General features: G+C 40.5%; 1 protein-coding gene across 4 annotated transcripts in view; it reads right to left on the reverse strand.

Moving 5' to 3' along the window:
* PPM1L (protein phosphatase, Mg2+/Mn2+ dependent 1L) overlaps nt 1-24,940 on the reverse strand; it is a 325,454-nt gene that overhangs the window by 158,383 nt on the left and 142,131 nt on the right. The window contains exon 1 of one of the 4 annotated variants that reach the window (XM_044945373.2): nt 17,644-19,152. The exons of the other annotated variants lie outside the window; for them this stretch is intronic. The gene's annotated coding sequence lies outside the window, so the exon portion shown is untranslated. Of the gene's footprint in view, nt 1-17,643; nt 19,153-24,940 lie in introns of those variants that run through there. 4 annotated transcript variants of the gene reach the window in all.

Here is a 24,940-nt window from a genome sequence, read left to right on the forward strand (position 1 = left end):
TGTCATTTTAAAACATTTTAGTAGTGGAAAATGAAACGTAAAGCATCATTGCTCACAATGGCTCCTATACTTACTTTTTAAAGGGAGTAGGAAGGTTATAATCTCGAACATGTCATCAATCTTCATGATGACATATTTCTACCCTAAGATTTGATTTGCTATGAGTAAATGGAAGGAAACTTCCTTTAAAAAATAAATGTAATTTGATAAATTATTTGCCCAAGATTCAGTTCTTAACTTTGAATACTTAAGTACAATCACTAGAGAAAAAAGAAAAACACAAATGGAAAATAAAATTTAAGTTTTAATTAAAAAGATGTGCAGCTGAATTGATTTATAAAATAAACTATAATCCTCTAAAATACTACTTTTCTGCAACTTACAAAATTCAAGTTAATACACTGAAAGGCATTGGAAGTTAAAGTTTTTTTTCCTACACACTATTATTTGTATGTGTGCATGCAAGCTCACTCTCTCAGTCATGTCTGACTCTTTGTGACCCCATGGACTGTAGCCCACCAGGCTGCTCTGTCCATGGAATTTTCCAGGCAAGAATACTGGAGTGGGTAGCCATTTCCTACTCCAGGGGATCTTCCTGACCTAGGGATCGAACCCATGTCTCTTGCATCTCCTGCACTGGCTGGTGGATACTGCACCACCAGGGAAGACCCTCACACTATTGTTTAATTCTAGGTAAAATTATAAGGAAGGAATTGAGGGAAAAAATACTAAAAATGCATTTTCCCCAAAAATCAATTCAATATATATTACTGAACAAGCTATGACATGCAAAGCTTTCCTCTAGATATTTCATAAAATCCCTAAAGGAACTTTCAGTCTAGCTCTGGACTAAATTAAAAAATAATAGTAGTAATAACTATGATACTCAGTGTAACATGGGGGCGGGTGAGGTGATTCACCTTCTCTGAGGTGAATCAGAGAAGCTTAAAGAAAAAGCAGCATTGGAGAGGGGACTTTAGGAAGGTAGACATTAGTAAAGATAGGAGAGGACAACAAACAGCAAAGTGGAGCAACATCTTGGTACTCAGACAGCCATTAAAAACTTTGGCTGGGGCTTCCCTGGTGGCTCAGTGCTGAAGAGTCCACCTGCCAAGGCCAGTGCAGGAGACACGGGTTCAATCCCTGCTCCAGGAGGATCCCATGTGCCGCAGAGCAATTGAGCCCGTGTGCCACAACTATTGAGCCTGTGTTCTAGAGCCTGGGAGCTGCAACTATTGAGCCCATGAGCCACAACTATTGAGGTCCGAGAGCTCCTGCTCCACAAGAGAAGTCACTGCAATGACACTGTGCATCACCAATTAGAGAGCAGACCCCACTTGTAGCAACTAGAGAAAAGCTCAGGCGCAATGAAGACCCAGCACAGCCAAAATAAAAATAAGCAAATAAAATTATTTTTAGAAGTTTTGGTTGGTGGAGGAGGGTCCTGCTAACAATATTAGACCTTACACTGTTGTGAAACTACATTTCTCCATTTATAAAGCATTTTCTCCTTTTCTTCCCCCTCCACCTCCCCCTCTTCCCTATCCTTCTTCGTTAATAGATAGTAGGGGTTTGGGTGACACTCCTGATGTCCTTACTGAGACGGCATACCCAAAGGATCAAGAACCCCAAACAAAGCACTCTTCTAAAAATTTCTCAGAAACTCTATGAGTGTCACATTCTAAGGTACAGAATGGACAACTATTATTCCCACTGGCCACAAAACAAGTTCAGAAGGCACAGTGAGGACCCAAATGAAAGCTGTAGGTGAAGAGTAGCACTGCAGGAAATCTGGCAGGTCTTCAAAACTGACAACTTAAGAGCTTTTCCCACCAGGCTCACCAAAGTGAGGACAAAGTTCAGAGTGAGGCTTTACACAGTAAGGTCCCAAGACACATCTAACCCCTGTTCTTAAGCAATAACGTGAATGTAACATCAGATAGAAGCTATGAAAACTGACTTTACTCCCCCAAGGCACAGGGTAATAAAAGACACAGGAGGAAAAAAAAAAAGACATGTAGTTTGGCAAAAAGGAATAAAAATAGGTAATAATAAGTTAACAAGGTCTTATAAAGTGAATTACAATATCATAGTAATCTAGAATTTAAAAATCATTAGATCCATGTTTCTGAATTGATCATAATGCCTGGTTATGGGAAAATCAAATCCAACTGTAGCTCACCAGGCTCTTCTGTCCATGGGATTCTCCAGGCAAGAATACTGGAGTGGGTTGTCATGCCCTCCTCCAGGGGATCTTCCCAACCCAGGGATTGAACCCAGGTCTCCACAATGCAGGTGGACTGGACTGACAGGCATGTATATTTTTTATACAAAAAGAAAAAAGGTCACTAACAAAATGGGCAAAGCCAACGTCCTTTGTGGTTGTTTGCCCTGTTGCTAAACAAGATTCTATATCTATTGAACTGAAGAAATGAGTAGTATGCCAGGGATCTGGGGATTAGATGGTTCCTATCTCAGCTCCACTAACTGGCTTTGCAATCTTGGGCAAACTACCTCACCTCTTCAGGTCTTTGTTTCTGACCTGAAAAATGAAGCAATTCGCCTGAGTTATATTTATGGGTCCTCCTTCTCTAATGGAGTCTATTCATTCCCAAGTTTTTGGACATATGAGAAAGAATTCAAAAGATTACATGAGCCATTTTCCCTTAGTATATTATTACAAAACTTGTACATATGAAAATCTAAAATGCATACAGAACAGATGAGTCAAGCTCCACGGACCCAATATAACACCCAATACTTACATAGCACTTTAGCGTTTCAAAGTGCATTTTCATGCATCTCCCACACCTTAAAGGCACACTCATACATACTTGCAACAGAAACAGAAAGCAATCTACATTTTCCTTGCAACACTGGAGATATTAAAATAGCAATAGAATTTCAGTGTAGTGTTTCTATCAGTGCTAGAAGTGCATGCTACAAGGTCCATCATTTTTTACTTCATTTTTACACCATAATTTTACTTTGGCAAAATATACAAAACAAATTACATACCTCAGCTAAAATGTCCTTCAAGTATGGTACATTATCTTAAACTACACTGAAGGTTAAAGATAACTTAGACACTCATAGGGTCAAGCCTTTACTTTGGGATCATTGACCAACTTATTGGGGGATGGACAACAGGGGATAATCTTGGTCCATCAGTTTGACATAGGAAGCTCTATAAATAAAAACAATTTCATCCACGTTCACCTTCATATTTTGACATCTGGAGGCTGGTTTTGGAATCAGGAAAACGACAGATAAGACTGAAGAGGAAATGCTATTTGGTTCATGTCCCAGGGATATTATTTAACAAAAGGGCTGAGTGAGCTATTTCAATAGCTCAGCAAGAGAGAAGGCAAATGCACTATATGCTACTTACGATGCTTTTAGAAACATCCCAGGAGGTATCCATTTTGGCAACTTATACACATTCCTTTAGGCATTTTCCTGTATTGGTTCCCTGCCTTCTATATAGAGAAAAGTTTTATCCATTGCAAGAAAGAGAGGCAGCAAGAAGTATATGCATTTTGATGATGACAAGAAAGCAAGTGCAATATATTTTGAGATACATGGTCAGGAAGTGAAGATATCTTGCTTCTGTGACTTGCTGAACACAGCCTTCTTTGATCTGCTATGTGATATTTTACATGCATTGATTATATATATACATATTTTATAGGTTTATACATTATATGTTATATTATTACACAGTTTTACCTGAAAACTATTAAGAAAAAATTATGAGGATCTTTTTCAAAATACCAAAAACTTAGATTAAAAAATATATATAGTGATACAGCAAAAAAAATTTGATTTCTACTGAAATGACTGATATTTATTATCCTACTATCAATAAATTTCAGGAATCTAATTGTAATCTCCCCTGTTTCCAGAAATGAAGATATATGGTAAAAAACCTAAATTCTATCTTTCTAATCTCCTTGAAAGTGAAAGTGAAGTTGCTCAGTCGTGTCCAACTCTTTGCGACCCCATGGACTGTAGCCTAACAGGATCCTCTGTGCACGGAATTTTCCAGGCAAGAGTACTGAAGTGGGTTGCCATTTCCTTCTCTAATCTCCTTAAAAAGTTCTAAAAACTTAAAAGAAACATTCCAAGAGAAGTAATATCAGTTGCTGAGTAGATCCTTGATCATTCTGAGCCAAATGATAAATTTACTTTACTTAAAATCTGCAGCAGAGAGTTTTCTACACATTGCATTACTTGGTTTGAAGATACATTAATGTCGGTTTAAAATATCCATGAGATTTTCCTGGTAAAGAATCCGCCTGCAATGCAAGAGGCTTGGGTTCAATCCCTGGATTGGGAAGATCCCCTGGAGGAGGAAACGGCAACCCACTCTGGAATAATTGCCTGGAGAATCCCATGGACAGAGGAGCCTGGCAGGCTATAGCCCATGGGGTTGCAAGAGTCAGACATGACTTAGTGACTAAATAATGACAACCAAATATTCATAGAGAAGTTAATTAGGCTTAGAAATAAACTTATAAATTCTAAAATATATTTCCATCACATAATAACAGTCCAGGTATGCCACGTCCAGCTCTTTGCAACCCTACAGACTATAGCCCACCAACTACTGTGTCCATAGGATTCTCCAGGCAAGAATACTGCATTGGATTGTCATTTCCTACTCCAAGGGAGCTTCCCAACCTAGAGATGGAACTCCCGTCTCTAAAATCTACTGCATAGACAGGTGGGTTCTTTACCACTAGCGTCACCTGGGAAGACCCAGTCCAGGCACCTTACAATCTATTCTGATCAGTTCAGATTCTCAGTCATGTCTGATTCTTTGAAAACTCATGGACTGCAGCACACTAGGCTTCCCTGTCCATCACCATATCCTGGAGATTTTGCAAATTCATGCCCATAGAGTCAGTGATGCCATACAACCATCTCATCCCTGTTGTTCTTCTCCTCCTGCCTTCAATATTTGCCAGCATCAAGGTCTTTTCTAATAACCCTGCTCTTCACATCAGGTGGCCAAAGTAATGGAGCTTCAGCTTCATCATCAGTCCTTCCAATGAATATTCAAGACTGAAATCCTTGCTGTCCAAGAGATTCTCAAGAGTCTTCTTCAAAACCACAGTTCAAAAGCATCAATTCTTCAGTGTTCAGCTTTCTTTACGATCCAACTCTCACATCCATACATGACTACTGGAAAAACCATAGCTTTGACTAGATGGACCTTTGTCGGCAAAGTAATGTCTCTGCTTTTTAATATGCTGTCTAGGTTGGTCATAGCTTTCCTTCCAAGGAGGAAGCATCTTCTACTTTCATGGCTGCAGTCACCATCTGCGGTGATCTTGGAGCCCCCCAAAAATAAAGTCTGTCACTGTTTCCATTTTTTCCCCGTCTATTTACCATGAAGCGATGGGATTGAATGCCATGATCTTAGTTTTTTGAATGCTGAATTTTAAGCTGGCTTTTTCACTCTCCTCTTTCACTTTCATCAAGAGGCTCTTTAGTTCCTCTCCACTTTCTGCCGTAAGGGTGGTGTCATCTGCATATCTGAGGCTATAGATATTTCTCCCAGCAATCTTGATTCCAGCTTGTGTTTCATCCAGTCCAGCATTTCACATGATGTATTCTGCATATAAGTTAAGTAAGCAAAGTAAGTGTCACATACAACTAAGTGACAATATACAGCCTTGATGTATTCCTTTCCCAATCTGGAATCAGTATGTTGTTCATGTCTAGTTGTAACTGTTGCTTCTTGACCTGCATACAGATTTCTCAGGAGGCAGGTAAGGTGGTCTAATATTCCCATCTCTTGAAGAATTTACCACAGTGTGTTGTGATATACACAGTCAAAGGCTTTAGCGTAGTCAATGAAGCAGAAGTAGATTTTTTCTGGAACTCTCTTGCTTTTTGGATCATCCAACAGATGTTGGCAATTCAATCTCTTGTTCCTCTGCCTTTTCTAAACATGGCTTGAACATCTGGAAGTTCTCAATTCACAGACTTTTGAAGCCTGACTTGGAGAATTTTGAGCATTCTTTTAGTGTGTGAGATGAGTGCAATTGTGTGGCAGTTTGAACATTCTTTGGCATTGCTTTTCTTTGGGATTGGAATGAAAACTGACCTTTTCCAGTCCTGTGGCCACTGCTGACTTTTCCAAATTTGCTGGCATATTGAGTGCAGCACTTTCACAGCTTCATCTTTTAGGATTTGAAATAGCTCAGCTGGAATTCTATCATCTCCACTAACTTTGTTTGCAGTCATGCTTCCTAAGGCCTACTCGACTTTGCATTCTAGGATGTCTGGTTGTAGGTGAGTGATCATACCATCATGGTTATCTGGGTCACAAAGATCTATTTTGTATAGTTCTGCTGTGTATTCCTGCCACCTCTTCTTAATATCTTCTGCTTCTGTTAGGTCCCTACCATTTCTGTTCTTTATTGGGCCCATCTTTGCATGAAATGTTCCCTTGGTATCTCTAATTTTCTTGAAGAGATCTCTAGTCTTTCTCATTGCATTGTTTTCCTCTATTTCTTTGCATTAATCACTTAGGAAGGCTTTCTGTCTCTCCTCGCTATTCTTTGAAACTCTGCATTCAGATGGATATATCCTTCCTTTTCTCCTTTGCCTTTTGCTTCTCTTCTTTTCTCAGCTATTTGTAAGGGCTCCTCAGACAACCATTTTGCCTTTTTGCATTTCTTCTTCTTGGGGATGGTTTTGATCACTGCCTCCTGTACAATGTTACAAACCTCCTTCCATAGTTCTTCAGGCACTCTGTCAGATCTAATCCCCTGAATCTATTTGTCACTTCCACTGTAAAATCATAAGGGATTTAATTTAGGTCAGACCTGAATGGTCTAGTGGTTTTCCCTACTTTCCTCAATTTAAGTCTGAATTTTCTAATAAGGACTTCATGATCTGGGCCACAGTCAGCTCCCAGTCTTGTTTTTGCTGACTGTATAGAGCTTCTCCATCTTTGGCTACAAAGAATATAATCAATCTGATTTTGGTACTGACCATCCGGTAATGTCTATGTGTAGAGTTGTCTCTTGTGTTGTTGGAAGAGGGTGTTTTCCAATGATCTACTACTATTTTCTGGTGGCTCAGGCAGTCAAGAATCCTCCTGCAATGGAGGAGACCTGGGTTTGATCCCAGGTTGGGAAGGCCCCCTGCAGGAGGGCATGGTAACCCACTCTAGTATTCTTGCCTGGAGAATCCCCATTGACAGGAGCCTGGTGGGCTACAGTCCTTGGGGTCACAAAGAGTCAGACATGACTGACGACTAAGAACACAGCACTGCTAATCTAGAGGTGATCAATAACCTACTTGGCCTGCTTACATGTATATATTTATATTTTTCTTCACAAATGATTTTTGGACCACACCATGCTGCTTGTGGATCTTAATTCCCCAACCAGGGATTGAAACCCAGGCCCCAAGGATGAAACCCTGAAGTCCTAGGACTGCCAGGCTTCCCCGGTAACACTAGTGGTAAAGAACCTGCCTGCCAATGCAGGTTCGATCTCTGGGTCTGGAAGATCCCCTGCAGGGAGGGCATGGCAACCCACTCCAGTACTCTTGCCTAGAGAATCTCATGGACAGAGGAGCCTGGTGGGCTGCAGTCCATGGGGTCACAAAGAAGCGATATAGCATGCATGCATGTAGGGAACTCCCCACAACTTTTTAGTAAGGTTTTTATTATAAAATTTTAGCAATTAGGGATTAGGAGAGGGAGCCCTTACTGTTCATGCAACTGAAGAATAATTTATGATACGTTAGGTTGGGTCAGAGAAGGGGTGGAGATAGGGAGTGGGAGGCTGGAGGCATGGACAAAAGATATGAGGATGGCCAGGGTGCCCACATTGCTCCTGCCCTTTTGAGCACCTGTCCCACCCCTACCAGGCTCAAAATCTGATATGCTGGAGGGGATACAGGTAAGGGAAATGGTAAGCAAACCATGTGCTTTGTTAAAACTTTCATTTAATTGGCAGATAATTACTTTACAATATTGTGATGGTTTTTGCCATAGATCAACATGAATCACCCATAGCATACATGTGTCCCCTCCCCACTGAACCCCCTAACCTCTTCCCTCCCCACCCCATCCGTCCTGGTTGTCAGAGAGCACCAGCTTTGGGTGCCCTGCTTCATACATCAAACTTCCACTGGCTATCTATTTTACATATGGTAATGTATATATTTCAATCATACCACCCTCTCCTCCTCCCACTAAGTTCAGAAGTCTGTTCTTTACGTCTGTGCCCCCTTTGTTGCCCTATACATAGGATCATTGGTACCATCTCTCTAGATTCCATATATATACGTTGCTGCTGCTAAATCACTTCAGTCGTGTCCAACTCTGTGCGACCCTATAGACGGCAGCCCACCAGGCTTCCCCGTCCCTGGGATTCTCCAGGCAAGAACACTGGAGTGGGTTGCCATTTCCTTCTCCAATGCATGAAAGTGAAAAGTGAAAGTGAAGTTGCTCCGTCGTGTCCGACCCTTAGCATGGACTGCAGCCTACCAGGCTCCTCTGTCCATGGGATTTTCCGGGCAAGAGGACTGGAGTGGGGTGACATTGCCTTCTCTGCATATATAAGTTAATATATGATCTGATCTGACTGCTCAAGATTATAGGACCTCAGAACCCTTTGTTCCCTGAGTTTGTATTAACATCTCCCCAAGATGTTCTCTTCCAGTCATCAGGGTCAGTGTGGAGCTTTGTCAAAAGATGGAATATTACTCAGCCATAAAAAGGAACACATTTGAGTCAGTTCTAATGAGGTGGATGAACCTAGAGCCTATTATATAGAGCAAAGTAAGTCAGAAAGAGAAAGACAAATATCATATATTAATGTATATATATGTATATATTATATATATTAATGTATATATACATATACGTTATATATATTAATGTATGTATACGTATACGTTAATATATATAGGTATATATGTTAACGTATATATACGCATATGTTATATATATTAACGTATATATTAACGTATATATACCTATACATTATATATATTAACATATATATGTTAACGTATATATACATTAATATATGATACTTGTTTTTCTCTTTCTGACTTACTTTGCTCTGTATAATAGGCTCTAGGTTCATCCACCTCATTAGAACTGACTCAAATGTGTTCCTTTTTATGGCTGAGTAATATTCCATCTTTTGACAAAGCTCCACACTGACTCTGATGACTGGAAGAGAACATCTTGGGGAGATGTTAATACAAACTCAGAGAACAAAGGGTTCTGAGGTCCTACAATCTTGGGCAGTCAGATCAGATCAGATCAGTCGCTCAGTAGTGTCTGACTCTTTGCGACCCCGTGAATCGCAGCATGCCAGGCCTCCCTGTCCATCACCAACTCCCGGAGTTCACTGAGACTCACGTCCATAGAGTCAGTGATGCCATCCAGCCGTCTCATCCTCTGTCGTCCCCTTCTCCTCTTGCCCCTAATGCCTCCCAGCATCAGAGTCTTTTCCAATGAGTCAACTCTTCGCATGAGGTGGCCAAAGTACTGGAGTTCCAGCTTTAGCATCAGTCCTTCCAAAGAAATCCCAGGGCTGATCTCCTTCAGTATGGACTGGTAGGATCTCCTTGCAGTCCAAGGGACTCTCAAGAGTCTTCTCCAATACCACAGTTCAAAAGCATCAATTCTTCGGCGCTCAGCCTTCTTCACAGTCCAACTCTCACATCCATACATGACCACAGGAAAAACCATAGCCTTGACTAGACGGACCTTTGTTGGCAAAGTAATGTCTCTGCTTTTGAATATGCTATCTAGGTTGGTCATAACTTTCCTTCCAAGGAGAAAGCATCTTTTAATTTCATGGCTGCAGTCACCATCTGCAGTGATTTTGGAGCCCAGAAAAATAAAGTCTGACACTGTTTCCACTGTTTCCCCATCTATTTCCCATGAAGTGATGGGACCAGATGCCATGATCTTCGTTTTCTGAATGTTGAGCTTTAAGCCAATGTTTTCACTCTCCACTTTCACTTTCATCAAGAGGCTTTTGAGTTCCTCTTCCCTTTCTGCCATAAAGGTGGTGTCATCTGCATATCTGAGGTTACTGATATTTCTCCCAGCAATCTTGATACAAGCTTGTGTTTCTTTCAGTCCAGCGTTTCTCATGATGTCCTCTGCATATAAGTTAAATAAACAGGGTGACAATATACAGCCTTGACGTACTCCTTTTCCTATCTGGAACCAGTCTGTTGTTCCATGTCCAGTTCTAACTGTTGCTTCTTGACCTGTATACAAATTTCTCAAGAGGCAGATCAGGTGGTCTGGTATTCCCATCTCCTTCAGAATTTTCCACTGTTTATTGTGATCCACACAGTCAAAGGCTTTGGCATAGTCAATAAAGCAGAAATAGATGTTTTTCTGGAACTCTCTTGCTTTTTCCACGATCCAGCGGATGTTGGCAATTTGATCTCTGGTTTCTCTGCCTTTTCTGAAACCAGCTTGAATATCAGGAAGTTCATGGTTCACATATTGCTGAAGCCTGGCTTGGAGAATTTTGAGCATTATTTTACTAGTGTGAGAGATGAGTGCAATTGTGCGGTAGTTTGAGCATTCTTTGGCATTGCTTTTCTTTGGGATTGGAATGAAAACTGACCTTTTCCAGTCCTGTGGCCACTGCTGAGTTTTCCAAATTTGCTGGCATATTGAGTGCAGCACTTTCACAGCATCATCTTTCAGGATTTAGAATAGCTCAACTGGAATTCCATCACCTCCACTAGCTTTGTTCGTAGTGATGTTTTCTAAGGCCCACTTGACTTCACATTCCAGGATGTCTGGCTCTAGGTCAGTGATCACACCATCGCGATTATCTGGGTTGCGAAGATCTTTTTTGTACAGTTCTTCTGTGTATTCTTGCCACCTCTTCTTAGTATCTTCTGCTTCTGTTAGGTCCATACCATTTCTGTCCTTTATCAAGCCCATCTTTTCATGAAATATTCCTTTGGTATCTCTGATTTTCTTGAAGAGATCTCTAGTCTTTCCCATTCTGTTGTTTTCCTCTATTTCTTTGCATTGACCACTGAAGAAGGCTTTCTTATCTCTCCTTGCTATTCTTTGGAACTCTGCATTCAGATGTTTATGTCTTTCCTTTTCTCCTTTGCTTTTGCTTCTCTTCTTTTCACAGCTATTTGTAAGGCCTCCCAGACAGCCATTTTGCTTTTTTGCATTTCTTTTCCATGGGGATGGTCTTGATCCCTGTCTCCTGGACAATGTCACAAACCTCATTCCATAGTTCATCAGGCACTCTATCTATCAGATCTAGGCCCTTAAATCTATTTCTCACTTCCACTGTATAATCATAAGGGATTTGATTTAGGTCATACCTGAATGGTCTAGTGGTTTTCCCTACTTTCTTCAGTTTAAGTCTGAATTTGGCAATAAGGAGTTCATGATCTGAGCCACAGTCAGCTTCTGGTCTTGTTTTTGCTGACTGTATAGAGCTTCTCCATCTTTGGCTGCAAAGAATATAATCAATCTGATTTCGGTGTTGACCATCTGGTGATGTCCATGTATAGAGTCTTCTCTTGTGTTGTTGGAAGAGGGTGTTTCAGGAGGGTGTCCCTCCACGGGACTTGGCATATCAGCACAGTAAATTTTCCAAGGTTAACAATAAATCCTATTATGAGTATGGGTACTTTAGTAGAGTGACCAAACTTTTAAGAACATTAACTGAAAACTAAATTTTCTTCAAGTACAAGGTTATTTACTTGGTAATGGTGCCACAGAAAGTATTAAATGCATTAGTCTACTCAAGAGCCACCAACAGTCCTGCTAAAACAATCTCTACCACCGAGGTCCTACAGCACACAGGCCATAGAGCAAAATGACTGCTTAACTGCTAATGTCTCTGGAGAAATAAAGCCACCTGCTACTCCTTAAATGTCTTTTCTTTCCCGTCACCAAACCTTTGCTCTTGCTTTTTGCTCTGCCCCAAATGTACTCCCCTCTATTATGTCTCCAAATGTCAGTCTTACTTTCCTAACTCATATAGACCTGTCTACCTAAATGCCAGCTTCTCCATGAAGCTTTTCCAGATCGTCCACGATTGGTTGGCTTCTGCCTCCTTTAAAATACACCCCGGGACTTCCCTGGCAGTCCAGTGGTTAAGACTCCAAGTTTCCAATGCAGGCGGCATGGATTCAATCCTGGTCAGGGAAATTCCTCACGTCACGCGGCCAAAAGAATAAATAACTAGAAATCTAAAAATAAAACAGACCACCCCCTCCAACTACTGTGTCTATCTCTTAAAGCAATAATCTTATTCTTGTTTCATGACCACAGTTCTTCTAATCTCATCTTCCCATTAGATGATAAATTCTTTAGGGATAGGAACTATGTCTTCCCCCTATATAGATCAAGAAAAATGTAGCCGTAAGTAGTAGCACCAACTTCCATAGTTGCTCAGATGGTAAAGAATCTGCCTGCAATGCAGGAGACCCAAGTTCAATCCCTGGGTTGGGAAGATCCCCTGGAGAAAGGAATGTCTACCCACTCCAGTATTCTTGTCTGGAGAATGCCACGGACAGAGGAGCCTGGCAGGCTACAGTCCACCTGGTCACAAAGAGTTGGACGTAACTGAGCGACTTTCACTTTTCACATAACTAGTACATGGCAGTGTTGGGATTCACACTAGACCTGTCTAATCTCCAAACCCAGGCTCTTTCTCCTATCCTCTATCCTCTCATAACCTCTCAGACAGCAATGCAGTGGTTCCTATGGCAATAAAAAGAACACAGTCTCCTCCTATTAGGACAGGCGGGAGAAAAGTTCTACTTTTCTGTCCTAACGCAGTGCCTGGCTTCTGACTCAATGTTTTAACTCTACCTTCTGCTTTTAAACCTTTATTTCTCCAAACATATTCTGGAAAATAAAAGCAATGAGAGGTGTAATATTTTTTTAAATAACTTTATGAGCAACTGCAGGCTAAACAAAGTTAGACATGTTGATTGCTTACTGCAGAACTCTGCAGATCATTTAATATGCTAAAGGAGATCAGTTCTCTGTGTTCATTGGAAGGACTGATGTTGAAGCTGAAACTCCAATACATTGGCCACCTGATGCAAAGGGCTGACTCATTTGAAAAGACCCTGATGCTGGGAAAGATTGAGGGCAGGAGGAGAAGGGGACGACAGAGGATGAGATGGTTGGATGGCATCACTGACTCAATGGACATGGGTTTGGGTGGACTCCGGGAGTTGGTGATGGACAGGGAGGCCTGGTGTGCTGCGGTTCATGGGGTCACAAAGAGTCGGACACGACTGAGCGACTGAACTGAACTGAACTGATGCAGCATTATGCAGTTTTAGTATATATAATTTCTATTTTAGAAGGTATAGGATCTTAACACATATTTTATTATGTATGAATGAACAGAACTATCCTTCATCAATTTCACCTAATAGAGCTGTACTTTATTTTAACAGCATCATTTTACTACATAATAGCAACAAATTCATTTCAAAACCATTTAATGACACATATATAAACAAGAAACCCCATAACCAAATGCTGTAGGATTTAATATTACTAGTATTTAAAACTAGCAACAACCTACTTTGTGCCAGCAAGCGAGTGATTAAGTGCTACGCATACCATGTCTGACACTTAATGAGGGAGTCACATGGATATAGAATATGTTTCACTCCATGATTAATATAGGTTCACTATATTTAGTTTGTACTTGAACATTTCATCTTTTCTTCCCATCGCTGAACCCAGCCGAGGACATGGGATAAATGTGATGACTAAAATCAGGAAGTTTTGATGAATTAAACAGATGAGAAAAAGATTGACTCTTCAAGGAGAAAATGAGACTTTTCCCCCATTATCATTTTTAGACAAATTGCAGCTATTTAAAATAAACTAAAATAACATTGGTAACCTCTGAGGAGGGCAACTGAATGACCTGGGGATAGCAAGAGATATAAACTTTTCATATATACACTTTTATATCTGTATGGATAGAACTGTGGTCCCCTAAGAGAGATCTGTTCAAGTGTTAATACCCCCTGATATCTGTGAACATGAGGTCACAGTGCATTGAGGTGGGCCCTGATCCAATGACTGATGTCCTTATAAGAAGAGAAAACTAGATATGGACACAGAGTGGTGCACAGGGAGAACCCTTTTGGCTTGCTTAAGGATGTAAAAATATTTTTATTAGACTTTGTTTTTTTATTAGACTTTGTCAAAGGCAGAGACTGTGGTGATACAGTTGCAAGCCAGGGAACACCAAGAATACTGCTCAACCAGCAGAAGCTAGAAGGCAAAAGGAAAAATTCTTTACTAGAGCTTCTAGAGACCGGGGTCCTGCCAACATCTTGACTTCAGACTAGTAGCTTTCAGGACTCTGAGAGAAATTTCTGTCACTTAAAGCCACCCTACAGTCTGCGTTACTGTGTGTGGCAACCCTAAGAAACTAATACAAATGTTTTATACAAAGTGACAATACCATGTGTTCAAAAATTAATCAAATTAAGATAAAGTAAGCTCAAGGGAATGAAAACACAAGCCACAGACTAGGAGAAAATCAAAAAGATATATCTGATAAAAGACTTTACTAGAAATATACAAAGAACTCTTAAAATTAAACAATAAGAAAACAGACAATCTGACTAAAAATGGGCTAAAGACCTTAATAGACACCTCACAAAGAAGATATATAGATGGCAAATAAGTATATAAAACAGGCTCCATTCATATGTCCTCAGGGAAATGCAAATTTAAAAACAAGATACTGCTACATACCAATTTGAATAGCCATATCTGGGACAGTAACACCAGAGAAATACTGGTGAGGATGTCAAACAACAGAATTCTCATTCACTGCAGGCGGGAATGCAAAATCATATAGTCATTTTGAAAGACAGGCAACGTCTTACAGAACTAAATATACTTTTACCACACAGTCCAACAATCGTGCTACTTTGTATTTATCCAAAGGAGATGAAAATTATATCCAGACAAAAATGTGCATATGGACAGCTATAGTAGCTTTATTCATAATCACCAAAACTTGGAAGCAACCAAGATGTCCTTCAGTAGTTAAATAAATAAGCTATGGTACATCCAGACAATGGAATAGTATTCAGCACTAAAAAGAGAAGAGCTACCAAGCCATGAAAAGACATGGAGGAACCTTCAGTGTACATTACTAAGTGAAAGAAGCCAATCTGAAAAAGATTCCAACCATATGACATTCTGGAAAAGGTGAAACTCTGAAGACAACACAAAGATCAGTGATTGTCAAGGGTGAGGGGAGGGGGAGGAATGAACAGGCAGAGCACAGAGGGGTTTTAGGACATGAAACTCCTTTGTACGGTATTACCATGGTGGATGTATGTCATTACACATTACACATTTGTCCAAACCCACAGAATATACAACACTGAGGAGTAAACCCTAGTGCAAACTATGGACTCTGAGTGATGATGCGTCACTGTAGGTTCATTAATTGTAACAAATATATCACTCTGGTGGGTGATGTTGATGATGACAGAGCCATGCATGTGTAGAGACAGGGAGTGTATGGAAAATCTCTGTACTTTCTACTTAATTTTGCTGTAAATATGAAATTGCCCTAAAAAACAAAGTCTAATAAAAATATTTTTACATCCTTAAGCAAGCCAAAAGTTCTACCCATTTTTATACTACAGTTTAGTAATCATCTTGAACCCATGACTAAAATATGCATACTTTTTGTCAAAGCTTTCCATGTTCCTTTGTTCATTCATTCAAACTTCAACTAAGTACTTACTCTGGGCCAGATGTGGTAGACTGGAAAAGGTTCCAGAGAATCCAGAAATAAGATATTCCTGGTCCTTTAGAATGATGTCTACTCTTAAAAATAATCATAGAGGAAATACATCAATTTAGAAGCAAAAGCATTACTTATCTATCTTGGGGAATTAAAATAAAATTACACTGTTGGTGGGAATGCAAACTAGTACAGCCACTATGGAGAACAGTGTGGAGATTCCTTAAAAAACTGGAAATAGAACTGCCATATGACCCAGCAATCCCACTGCTGGGCATACACACCAAGGAAACCAGAAGGGAAAGAGACACGTGTACCCCAATGTTCATCACAGCACTGTTTATAATAGCCAGGACATGGAAGCAACCTAGATGCCCATCAGCAGATGAATGGATAAGAAAGCTGTGGTACATATACACAATGGAGTATTACTCAGCCATTAAAAAGAATACATTTGAATCAGTTCTAATGAGGTGGGTGAAACTGGAGCCTATTATACAGAGTGAAGTAAGCCAGAAAGAAAAACACCAATACAGTATACTAACGCATATATATGGAATTTAGAAAGATGGTAACGACAACCCTGTATGAGAGATAGCAAAAGAGACACAGATGTATAGAACAGTCTTTTGGACTCTGTGGGAGAGGGAGGGCGGGGGATGATTTGGGAGAATGCCATTAAAACATGTTTTTAACTATTAAAAAAATTTTTTTTCAAGTGCTATTCAACCATGTACATGAGACAGATTATATTTCTTCTCCCCTCTGCTCAAAGATTAATGATATCAAAAGTATACTATTTACTTGACTGGTTCAAGAAGCATCTTGGGCAATAAGACAAAAATTACAAGAAAGTGAGATCATTGGATATGTACCACGGCATGAAAACACTGAAGACCTCTGAAAAAGGAAGACGTTAAAAACAAAGCAACAAAAAAGCCACTTAAGAGAATAGTTCAAAATGGAATTAGACTCTGAAATCACTAAAATTCTACTGTTAGAGAATGAAAACTGGAGGTGAATGAGTCATATGACATTGGAGGATTCTTCTATATTAAAAAAGAAGGGAAGGAAGGTCTTAAAATTATTCTGAAAAGACACAGGTCAAGAACAGAATCAGGTACAAATCAGGCTCCACTGTCCTCCCCTAACCTTCTGTTCCCGTGCTCTTGTCAAATTAAGAAAAAATTGATAACTCGGTTTCCAGAAATTGACAGTAATAATTCATTCTCATGAAAAAAAAAAAAAAAATGGAAGGAAACATTTAGAAGAAATGTGACCCTCTCTTGGAACCAGGTCCTCAATCTTCTTAAAGGAAAAATAGAACAAAAGTAATAATGTAACACACATCTTCATATCCAAAAGATTACTGCTCAATCCTGTAGTTAAAATCTTTGCAAAAAAATAGCACAGTCCTCCTTAGTGCCTAATTAGATGTATGCATTGGTATGCTTCAAGATAAAGAAAAACACTACCTTAGAGAGAATGGTATTTTTTAAATGGCTAAGAAGAAAAAAAGCCCAAGCTACTCTTTATATTAAGAATCACATGCTAGCAAACATTTGAAAAATTACCATAAAGAAAAACACAGAACTACTGTCCTATGAAATATACACCAAGTTTCACTATATCCCCAAATCCTAGTATCACTATATCTAGGGAGTTGAAAGTGTATCACTGGAAGATAACAGAGGAAAGGGATAAAGCTGCAAACTGGGTTGGAGGGGAGGAGGGCTGTCGGGCTGCACTCCGCAGACCTACAAGGCTGTGCTTGCCCAGCTTCAAGACTGAAGAATGAGCCCAGGATCCTCAACAGAGACATTAACGGTTGAATATGGATGGGGGAGCTTACATGTCTGACGCAGGTCCTGGTGCAACACACCACCGTGTACAGCTAACAGCACGCAGGATATGGCAGCCATCTTGGCTCCCGGAGCAGGAAGGGGAGATTACCAGTTATAGTTATAGGGGAATTGATGTCAGGTGGGCTCATGAGTCACCAGAGAAAGCAACAGAGGGGCATGCCTCTCACTGTCCCTTTGATAAGAATGCTCATTCGCTGGGGTCTGGGGAAAGTCCATAGGAAGGTCAGTCATGTATCAGGGTATCAGTGAAGCAGGCACTGGTCAAGCAGGGGAATGTACAGAGAACAAGAGAGCAACCATCTTGAGGGGCCTGACCGTACAAGGACCTGTGGTAACGTTTTCTGGCTCAATATCAGCAATGCCCAGAATCAATTTTATTAGATCAACCTTAAACTGCTATCAGATTAAGAACTGGTTTCAGCAGAGGACAGAGATACTGTAGGAAAACTTTCTCTCTCTCTGTACTGGTATTTAATAGAAACTTCAGATATATCTAAGTAACAATTCAAGTACATTTAAGACTTCTTACTGTAAAAAAAACAAAAGAAAGAAAAGAAACTTCAGAATGCTCTTTCCCAACTAATACAAAGTAGTAGGAATACATATTTGGGAGCAGAATCATTTCAACTGCTAACTTAATAGCAATGAAACCTCCACTTTGCTGCTAGTAAAACATTATGGCAACCCCCCTTCCAGAGGCTGTTATTGCATTTCTCCTTCAGAAATGTATATAGTCAATCAGCAAGTGTTCTCAAAAAGTACCAAATAAGCCTTTCCAAGGAAGCTTGTTTTCTGAACTCTTCACCCTACATCATTTTTAATTTTTTTTCTCCTCTCCATTTTCCTAATTTTAACTTAATTGGGTGTGAATCCAAAAACATGTGTTTCCTATTTGCATTTGGCTGCAGAAAAAAATTCTTAATGTACTTTAGGGAATGTAGGGGTGAATGCTGAAAGTAAGAGAAAGTAAAAGAATAGTAACAGCTAAACAAAACCAAGAATACTGTTTCTCTCCTTCTACTTTGGCCAAGAATATGGCATAAATTTCCTCTCCCTGTGGAGAATTCCATAATTATAGGAAAAAGCAGGCTCCCTGCTTATGATATCAAAAGTGGATATTTCAGAGTGCTACAAGCTGTCCTCTTAAAATGAGGCCAGAAAAGAGAAGTGTGGTAACTGCAGTACTTGGGGGGATGGACCACCTCAGTACACATCAATCACACCTTTGTGTCACCTCTCTTTTCCCTGACCTCTGAGAGGAGCAGTTAGCATCATGGTCTTCAGGTCAGGAGCATCAGCACCAGCTGGGAACTTAGAAACCCAAGTCAGCAGGCCTCACCCTAGGCCTACCACCTAACCAGAAACTCTGGGGGTAGGACTCTGGAGTCTGTTTCAACAAGAATTCCATGGGATTCTGACCTGATGAACCATATCCAACAGAAACATGGGCTTCCCTGGTGGCTCAGTGGTAAAAAATCCACCTGCCAATGCAGGAGACACAGGTTTGATCCGTCAGTTGGGAAGATCCCCTGGAGAAGGAAATGGCAACCCACTCCAGTATTCTTGCCTGAAGAATCCCACGGACAGAGGAGCCTGGCGGGCTACAGTCCGTGGGGTCACAGAGTCGGACATGATTTAGCGACTAAATAACAGAAACTTACTATCTTCCAATTCATCCTGGCTTTTAATCACAAGCAACCAGAATTGTTACCAAACATTTTCATGTGTATACATTGTCCAACTAATTTATATGATTCTTGGGGCAAAAATTCTCTCTCTTCCCTTGTCCCCTTTGCTTTCCCTTGCCCACCAATATCCTACATGGAGCCAGTAAGCAAACGGAAACATAACGAGCATTCACAAAGACAGGAACAGGGGAGGGGTCCCCAAAGGAGAGCTCTCCTTTTGAATATGACATTCTCATCCAGCTGAGGCAGACCTATTTCCCTTAATTATGACCTAGGAACAAAAGGGCCCAGTTCCCCAATATAGTCTAGAGAGGATTCAGTCATTGTCAAGAAGGAACTGCTCAGCTTCAGAATTTGGGTAATCCAACTGAAAATCAAATTAAAAGTTGCACAAAATATTTCCCCCAAAAGGCTTGGCAACCTTGAATACAGAGTGAAAAAGGAGAGGTAACACTTCTTTTTCAGAAGCACACAGTAGGGGTCACATACATGGGAATGTTCATTAGTTACCACTGTGGCTGGATAAAACCTTCCAAACTCTTTTAATATGAAAATACCATTTTGTTTGCCTTCTCTTTCTTTGCCACGTCCAAAACATAAAAGGCAAATAGTTCCCCTCACACACAGGGTGCCCTCACTATCCTTGAGCAAAGTGGAACTAGTCATTTAGTTGCTAATGATTCAGGTTCTGAGTTGAATAAAAGTCAGAGCTTAGCGGTGGTGGTTCCTGCAGAGGCTTTAACCACAGGGGAATTCTTCCACCTGGCCTAAATAAATAAAATGTGGTCAAATGTGTTTGTTAGCACTGAGCATGTATCCTATTGAACTGAATGTGCAGAGATGTTCCACATTATGATAGAAAGAATCACCTGTGCTTCCCTTGTTCTGGACCTGATTTTTTTCCTGAGAATGGCAGGGGGTGAGATTTATACAATTTTTTTTTTTTTTTTTTTTTGTAATTGAAGTTAGTTGATTGACAATATTGTGTTAGTTTCAGGTGTACAGCAAAGTGGTTCAGTTGCATGTTTGAGTGCGTGTGTGTTCAGTCACTCAGTTGTATTCAACTCTTTTCAACCCCATGAACTGTAGCCCATCAGATTGTAATAACCTAAAATGGAAAAGAATCTGAAAGAATATATATGTGTGTGGGGGTATACATCTGAAAGAATATATATATATATATATGTATATATACACATATATATATGTATGTATATATATACATGTTTATATACATATATATAGATATATATACACACATATATTCTCTTTCAGATTCTTTTCCATTTTAGGTTATTACAAGATGTTGAATATAGTTTCCTGTGCTATACAGTATGGACCTGATATTTTTTAAAAGTATCTACACACTAAAGAGAGAGGCTTCCATTTCTAGGTTCTTCCATTTCTCCAATGAACACATCTGTAGGTTCTTCAAGACAATCTGAAAAGGGGCCCTATTTTGGACTAAATGTTTGTGTGCCCCCAAAATTTACATGTTGAAGCTCTAACCCCCACAGCATTTGGAAGTGGGGCCTTCAGGAGGTAATTAGATTTAGATGAGGTCATGAGGGTGGAGTCCTCATGATGGAATTAGTGCCCTAATAAGATTGCAGAGAATCAAGTCACACTGAGATCTCGCTCCCTCCACCACGTAAGGACAAAGCAAGAGGGTGGTTGTCTGTAAACCCAGAAGAGGGCTTTCACCAGCAACCAAATCTGCCAGGACCTTGATTATGGACTTCCCAGAACTGTGAGAAACTGATATTTGTGGTTTAAGCTACTTAATCCACTGTATACTGTTATAGCATTCTGCACAGACTAATATAGACCCCAGCCTGGAACTTTCCTTTCATGGCTTCTTGCTAGACCTCTGGCCCCAAATTCTTAGTAAAGATAGAAAAAGGTTTTGTTTGCATATGCTAGTGTACACATCATATGAGCTGACTCAGTTACATGCAGTCCAGGAGGGCCAACATAAGCCATGACTTCTGGAGAGAAGATGGTAGGCACTGAGTGCCTAGACTCAAAATACAAAATAATTTCCATGAGCCAGGCATAACCAGAAAGTCACAGAGCTGCCAGACCTGAAGAGGAAGTGCACACTGAGGTAAGAGGCATCTCAGCAGAAATCACTGCCATCTCCAGCTTGCCATGAACTTGGAGTTGGAAGAACTCTAAAACTGACAAAGGCCAAATTTCTCTGCAGCCTGGTGGAAACGGGGAAGGTCCTCTGCTGAAAATTAAGCTATTCAAAAAGAATTTTTTAATTGTGAATTTTCCTAACCAATCTGACTTTGAAGACTGATTTATACCTATGACACACATGGCTCATAATAAATAGCCCTTAGAGGAGTATTCATGTCAAATCTAGGTCTCTGCAGTGAAACACCAGAGCAAATAACAGACTGAAAAAAATACTGCAAAACTTTGTCCTTGGAGGGATTCTTGCAAACTTAGACTCTCTAGAATGTGGTAATGTCCCTTTCTCTATAGGTAATTAGTAGAATTTTCCTTTTCCTCTGTAGTTAGGGGTCTTCAGCCTGTGATTGGTTGTCTAGGTGCAGAAGTCATTCTCAAAGGATATAAAAAGAGCAACAACTTTTTGTCACTTGCTAGGCTCAAGTTCGGAGAAGGCAATGGCACCCCACTCCAGTACTCTTGCCTGGAAAATCCCATGGACGGAGGAGCCTGGTGGGCTGTAGTCCATGGGATCGCTAAGAGTCAGACACAACTGAGCGACTACACTTTCACTTTTCACTTTCACTTTTCACTTTCATGCATTGGAGAAGGAAATGGCAACCCACTCCAGTGTTCTTGCCTGGAGAATCCCAAGGACGGTGGAGCCTGGTGGGCTGCCGTCTATGGGGTCGCACAGAGTCAGACACGACTGAAACGACTTAGCGGCAGCAGCAGACTCAAGTTTGCTGTTTGAAGACAAAAACACAAAGTCGTTTTTCATTACCTTCTGCATCATTAGGGAAAATGGGATATACCCATCTCCCAGTAAGACAACTTTGACCATTGTGGCTACACCTTCATGAAGCATTTGTGTGGAAAGGACTTCTGGCAACTCAATGCTGAGTATTTAGAAGTGCTGAGCTTCCAGGGGCTTGTTGTTTGCTAGAAAATCAATTCCTCTAAGTATAAAATTCAGTGGTGCTGACATACATAATAGCATAGTGTCTGCAGTAATGTACAGGGGCACTTTCAGAGAGGAGATTCGGGTTTTGGCAAGGACCCTGATGTTGGGAAAGATTGAGGGCAGGAGGAGAAGGAAGCGACAGAGGATGAGATGATTGGATGGCATCACTGACTCAAAGGACATGAGTTTGAGCAAATTTCGGGAGACAGTGAAGGACAGGGAAACCTGGTGTGCTGCAGTCCATGGGGTTGCAAACAGTTGGATATGACTGAGCAAATGAACAACAGAGATGAATTTTTTCTAACATCTTGTTTGCCAATTTTCTCCTATAAATCATCTATGCTGAGGAAGCTAAGCATGATGTACATACTATAAACACACACACACACACTAAAGTAATCAGGATCAAGATACTTTTCTTTCTTCTCTCTTCTTAACTCTATGTCAGCATAGTTTGCTGACCTCGTTCCACACAACAAGTGTGGCGGGGAGAGAGCACACACACAACACACAGAACAATCGTCTCCATGTCCTTCCCTCAGAAGCCCTCAATCCCTTGAACGACTGTCACAAGTCACTCAAATTTGAAGTATTAGACATAGAAATCTTCTACCTGAAATACTTAACCATTAGTGTCATTATGAAGGATAAATTATTTTGCATCATTTGCATACAACTTGTACACTTCCTACACAAAGCAGACTTGATTCAAAGAACAGCTGGACACAGCTGCCACAGAGCCCATCAAGATTCCCATACAGTTTATGTTCTCACACTTTTCCTAAGAATGTGGAGCCGCTGAAAACATAGCAAGACCAGGGCTTGTGGCACATGGGAGAAGGTGTAAAAAGGGTATTTTTGATTCTGAAAGGGAAATGTATGAAAAGGGCGAGAGTGTGTGTGTGTGTGTGTGTGTGTGTGTGTACAGTCATTGGATACAGGGGCCTTAAAGGTAATCCTGAACAAGTAAGCTAAAATGCTGAAGCACCACTCATAGCCATTCTGGCTGTGCAGCATGGGGGTTACAAATACACTGACCCTAAAGACACATGCAGTCCTAGGTTCAAATCCCAGCTGATAGCTACGTGACCTGAGCAAGTTTTACTTCTCTAAAATGTGTTTCCTCACATGTAAAATGGAGTGCAAGTAATAAAATCTTCCTCATAAGATTGTTGTGATGACTAGATAAGCAGTCCTGGAGGCACTCAGCATAGTGCCTGGCACACAGAAAATCCTCAATAACTTTTAGAAATTAAATAAAATGAGCCAAAACTCCCTTTAAATTCTACTCTGTTAAGTGGGACATGCAACCCAAGAAAAGAGCTTTCATCTTGCTTTTTGAAAGATGTGTTAGAGTCTTAATAGAGGGCATGAATTTACATTTAAAGACATACACACAGGACACTGCCAAGCAACATTTTATCATGGCCATAATGGAATGAGATGTAAAGCTGCTACAAATATCCAGAAAACTACTATTTTTAACATCTCAATATTGAAGATAGTCTTGATATTTTATAAAGCTCTATAATATTATTCTAACCAAGTTTGCTCTACAAAAGACCAAACAAGTACCACTCTCTTAACCTATAAAATGCAAAAGGGAAAAACTAGATCAGTAAGTTCCTTGCATATCAATAACTCTGTCTTTTGAGAATCTTAAAGCATGATTCTATGCTAAGCATTAAAGCTCGGGTCTTCTAGTTGGAATAGCTATAATAGCCAGAGTTCTGGATACATAATGCTATATAATAAACCCAAAGTGGCTTCAAACAATAGCAATGTTTATTTTCTTCATGAATCTGCAATCTGTACAGGGCACAACCAAGACAGTTTATTTCTGCTCCACTCAACATCTGCCGGGCCAGCTTAAAGGCTGGTGGCTGAAATCCTCTGAAAAGCTTACCCGCTCTTCTGTCTTCTATGTCATCAAAACTGGGAAAACTGAACCAGCTAGCGGCTGGAACAGCTGGGGCTCTTCTGGCATCCCTTCAAACTCCAGGGAGTCCTCCCATGTGATCTCCCTAATATGATGGATTCAGGGTCTCTGGACTCAGGGCTCACAAGGCACAGGTCACAAGAAAGGAAGAGAACCAGGAGGAAACTATTGTCTCTCGTGGCCTCACCTAGAAAGTCACTCAGTAATTCCACTACATTCCATTAGTCCATCAGATTTAAGGAATGAGAACACAGATCCCCACTTCTCATGGAAGGACTGTGAAATTATACTGTAAGAGCATTATGTTGCTGTTTAGTCACTAAGTCATGTCTGACTCTTTGGCGACCCCATGGGCTGTATGTAGACTTGCCAGGTTCCTCTGTCCAAAAGATTTCCCAAGCAAGAATACTGGAGTGGGCTGCCATCTCCAGGGGATCTTCCCAACCCAGACATCAAACTTGTGTCCCCTGCATTGGCAGGTGGATTCTTTACCACTGAGTCATGTGGGCTTCCCA

This window comes from Bubalus bubalis, chromosome 1 (assembly GCF_019923935.1).
Source record: "Bubalus bubalis isolate 160015118507 breed Murrah chromosome 1, NDDB_SH_1, whole genome shotgun sequence".
Lineage (NCBI taxonomy): Eukaryota > Metazoa > Chordata > Mammalia > Artiodactyla > Bovidae > Bubalus > Bubalus bubalis.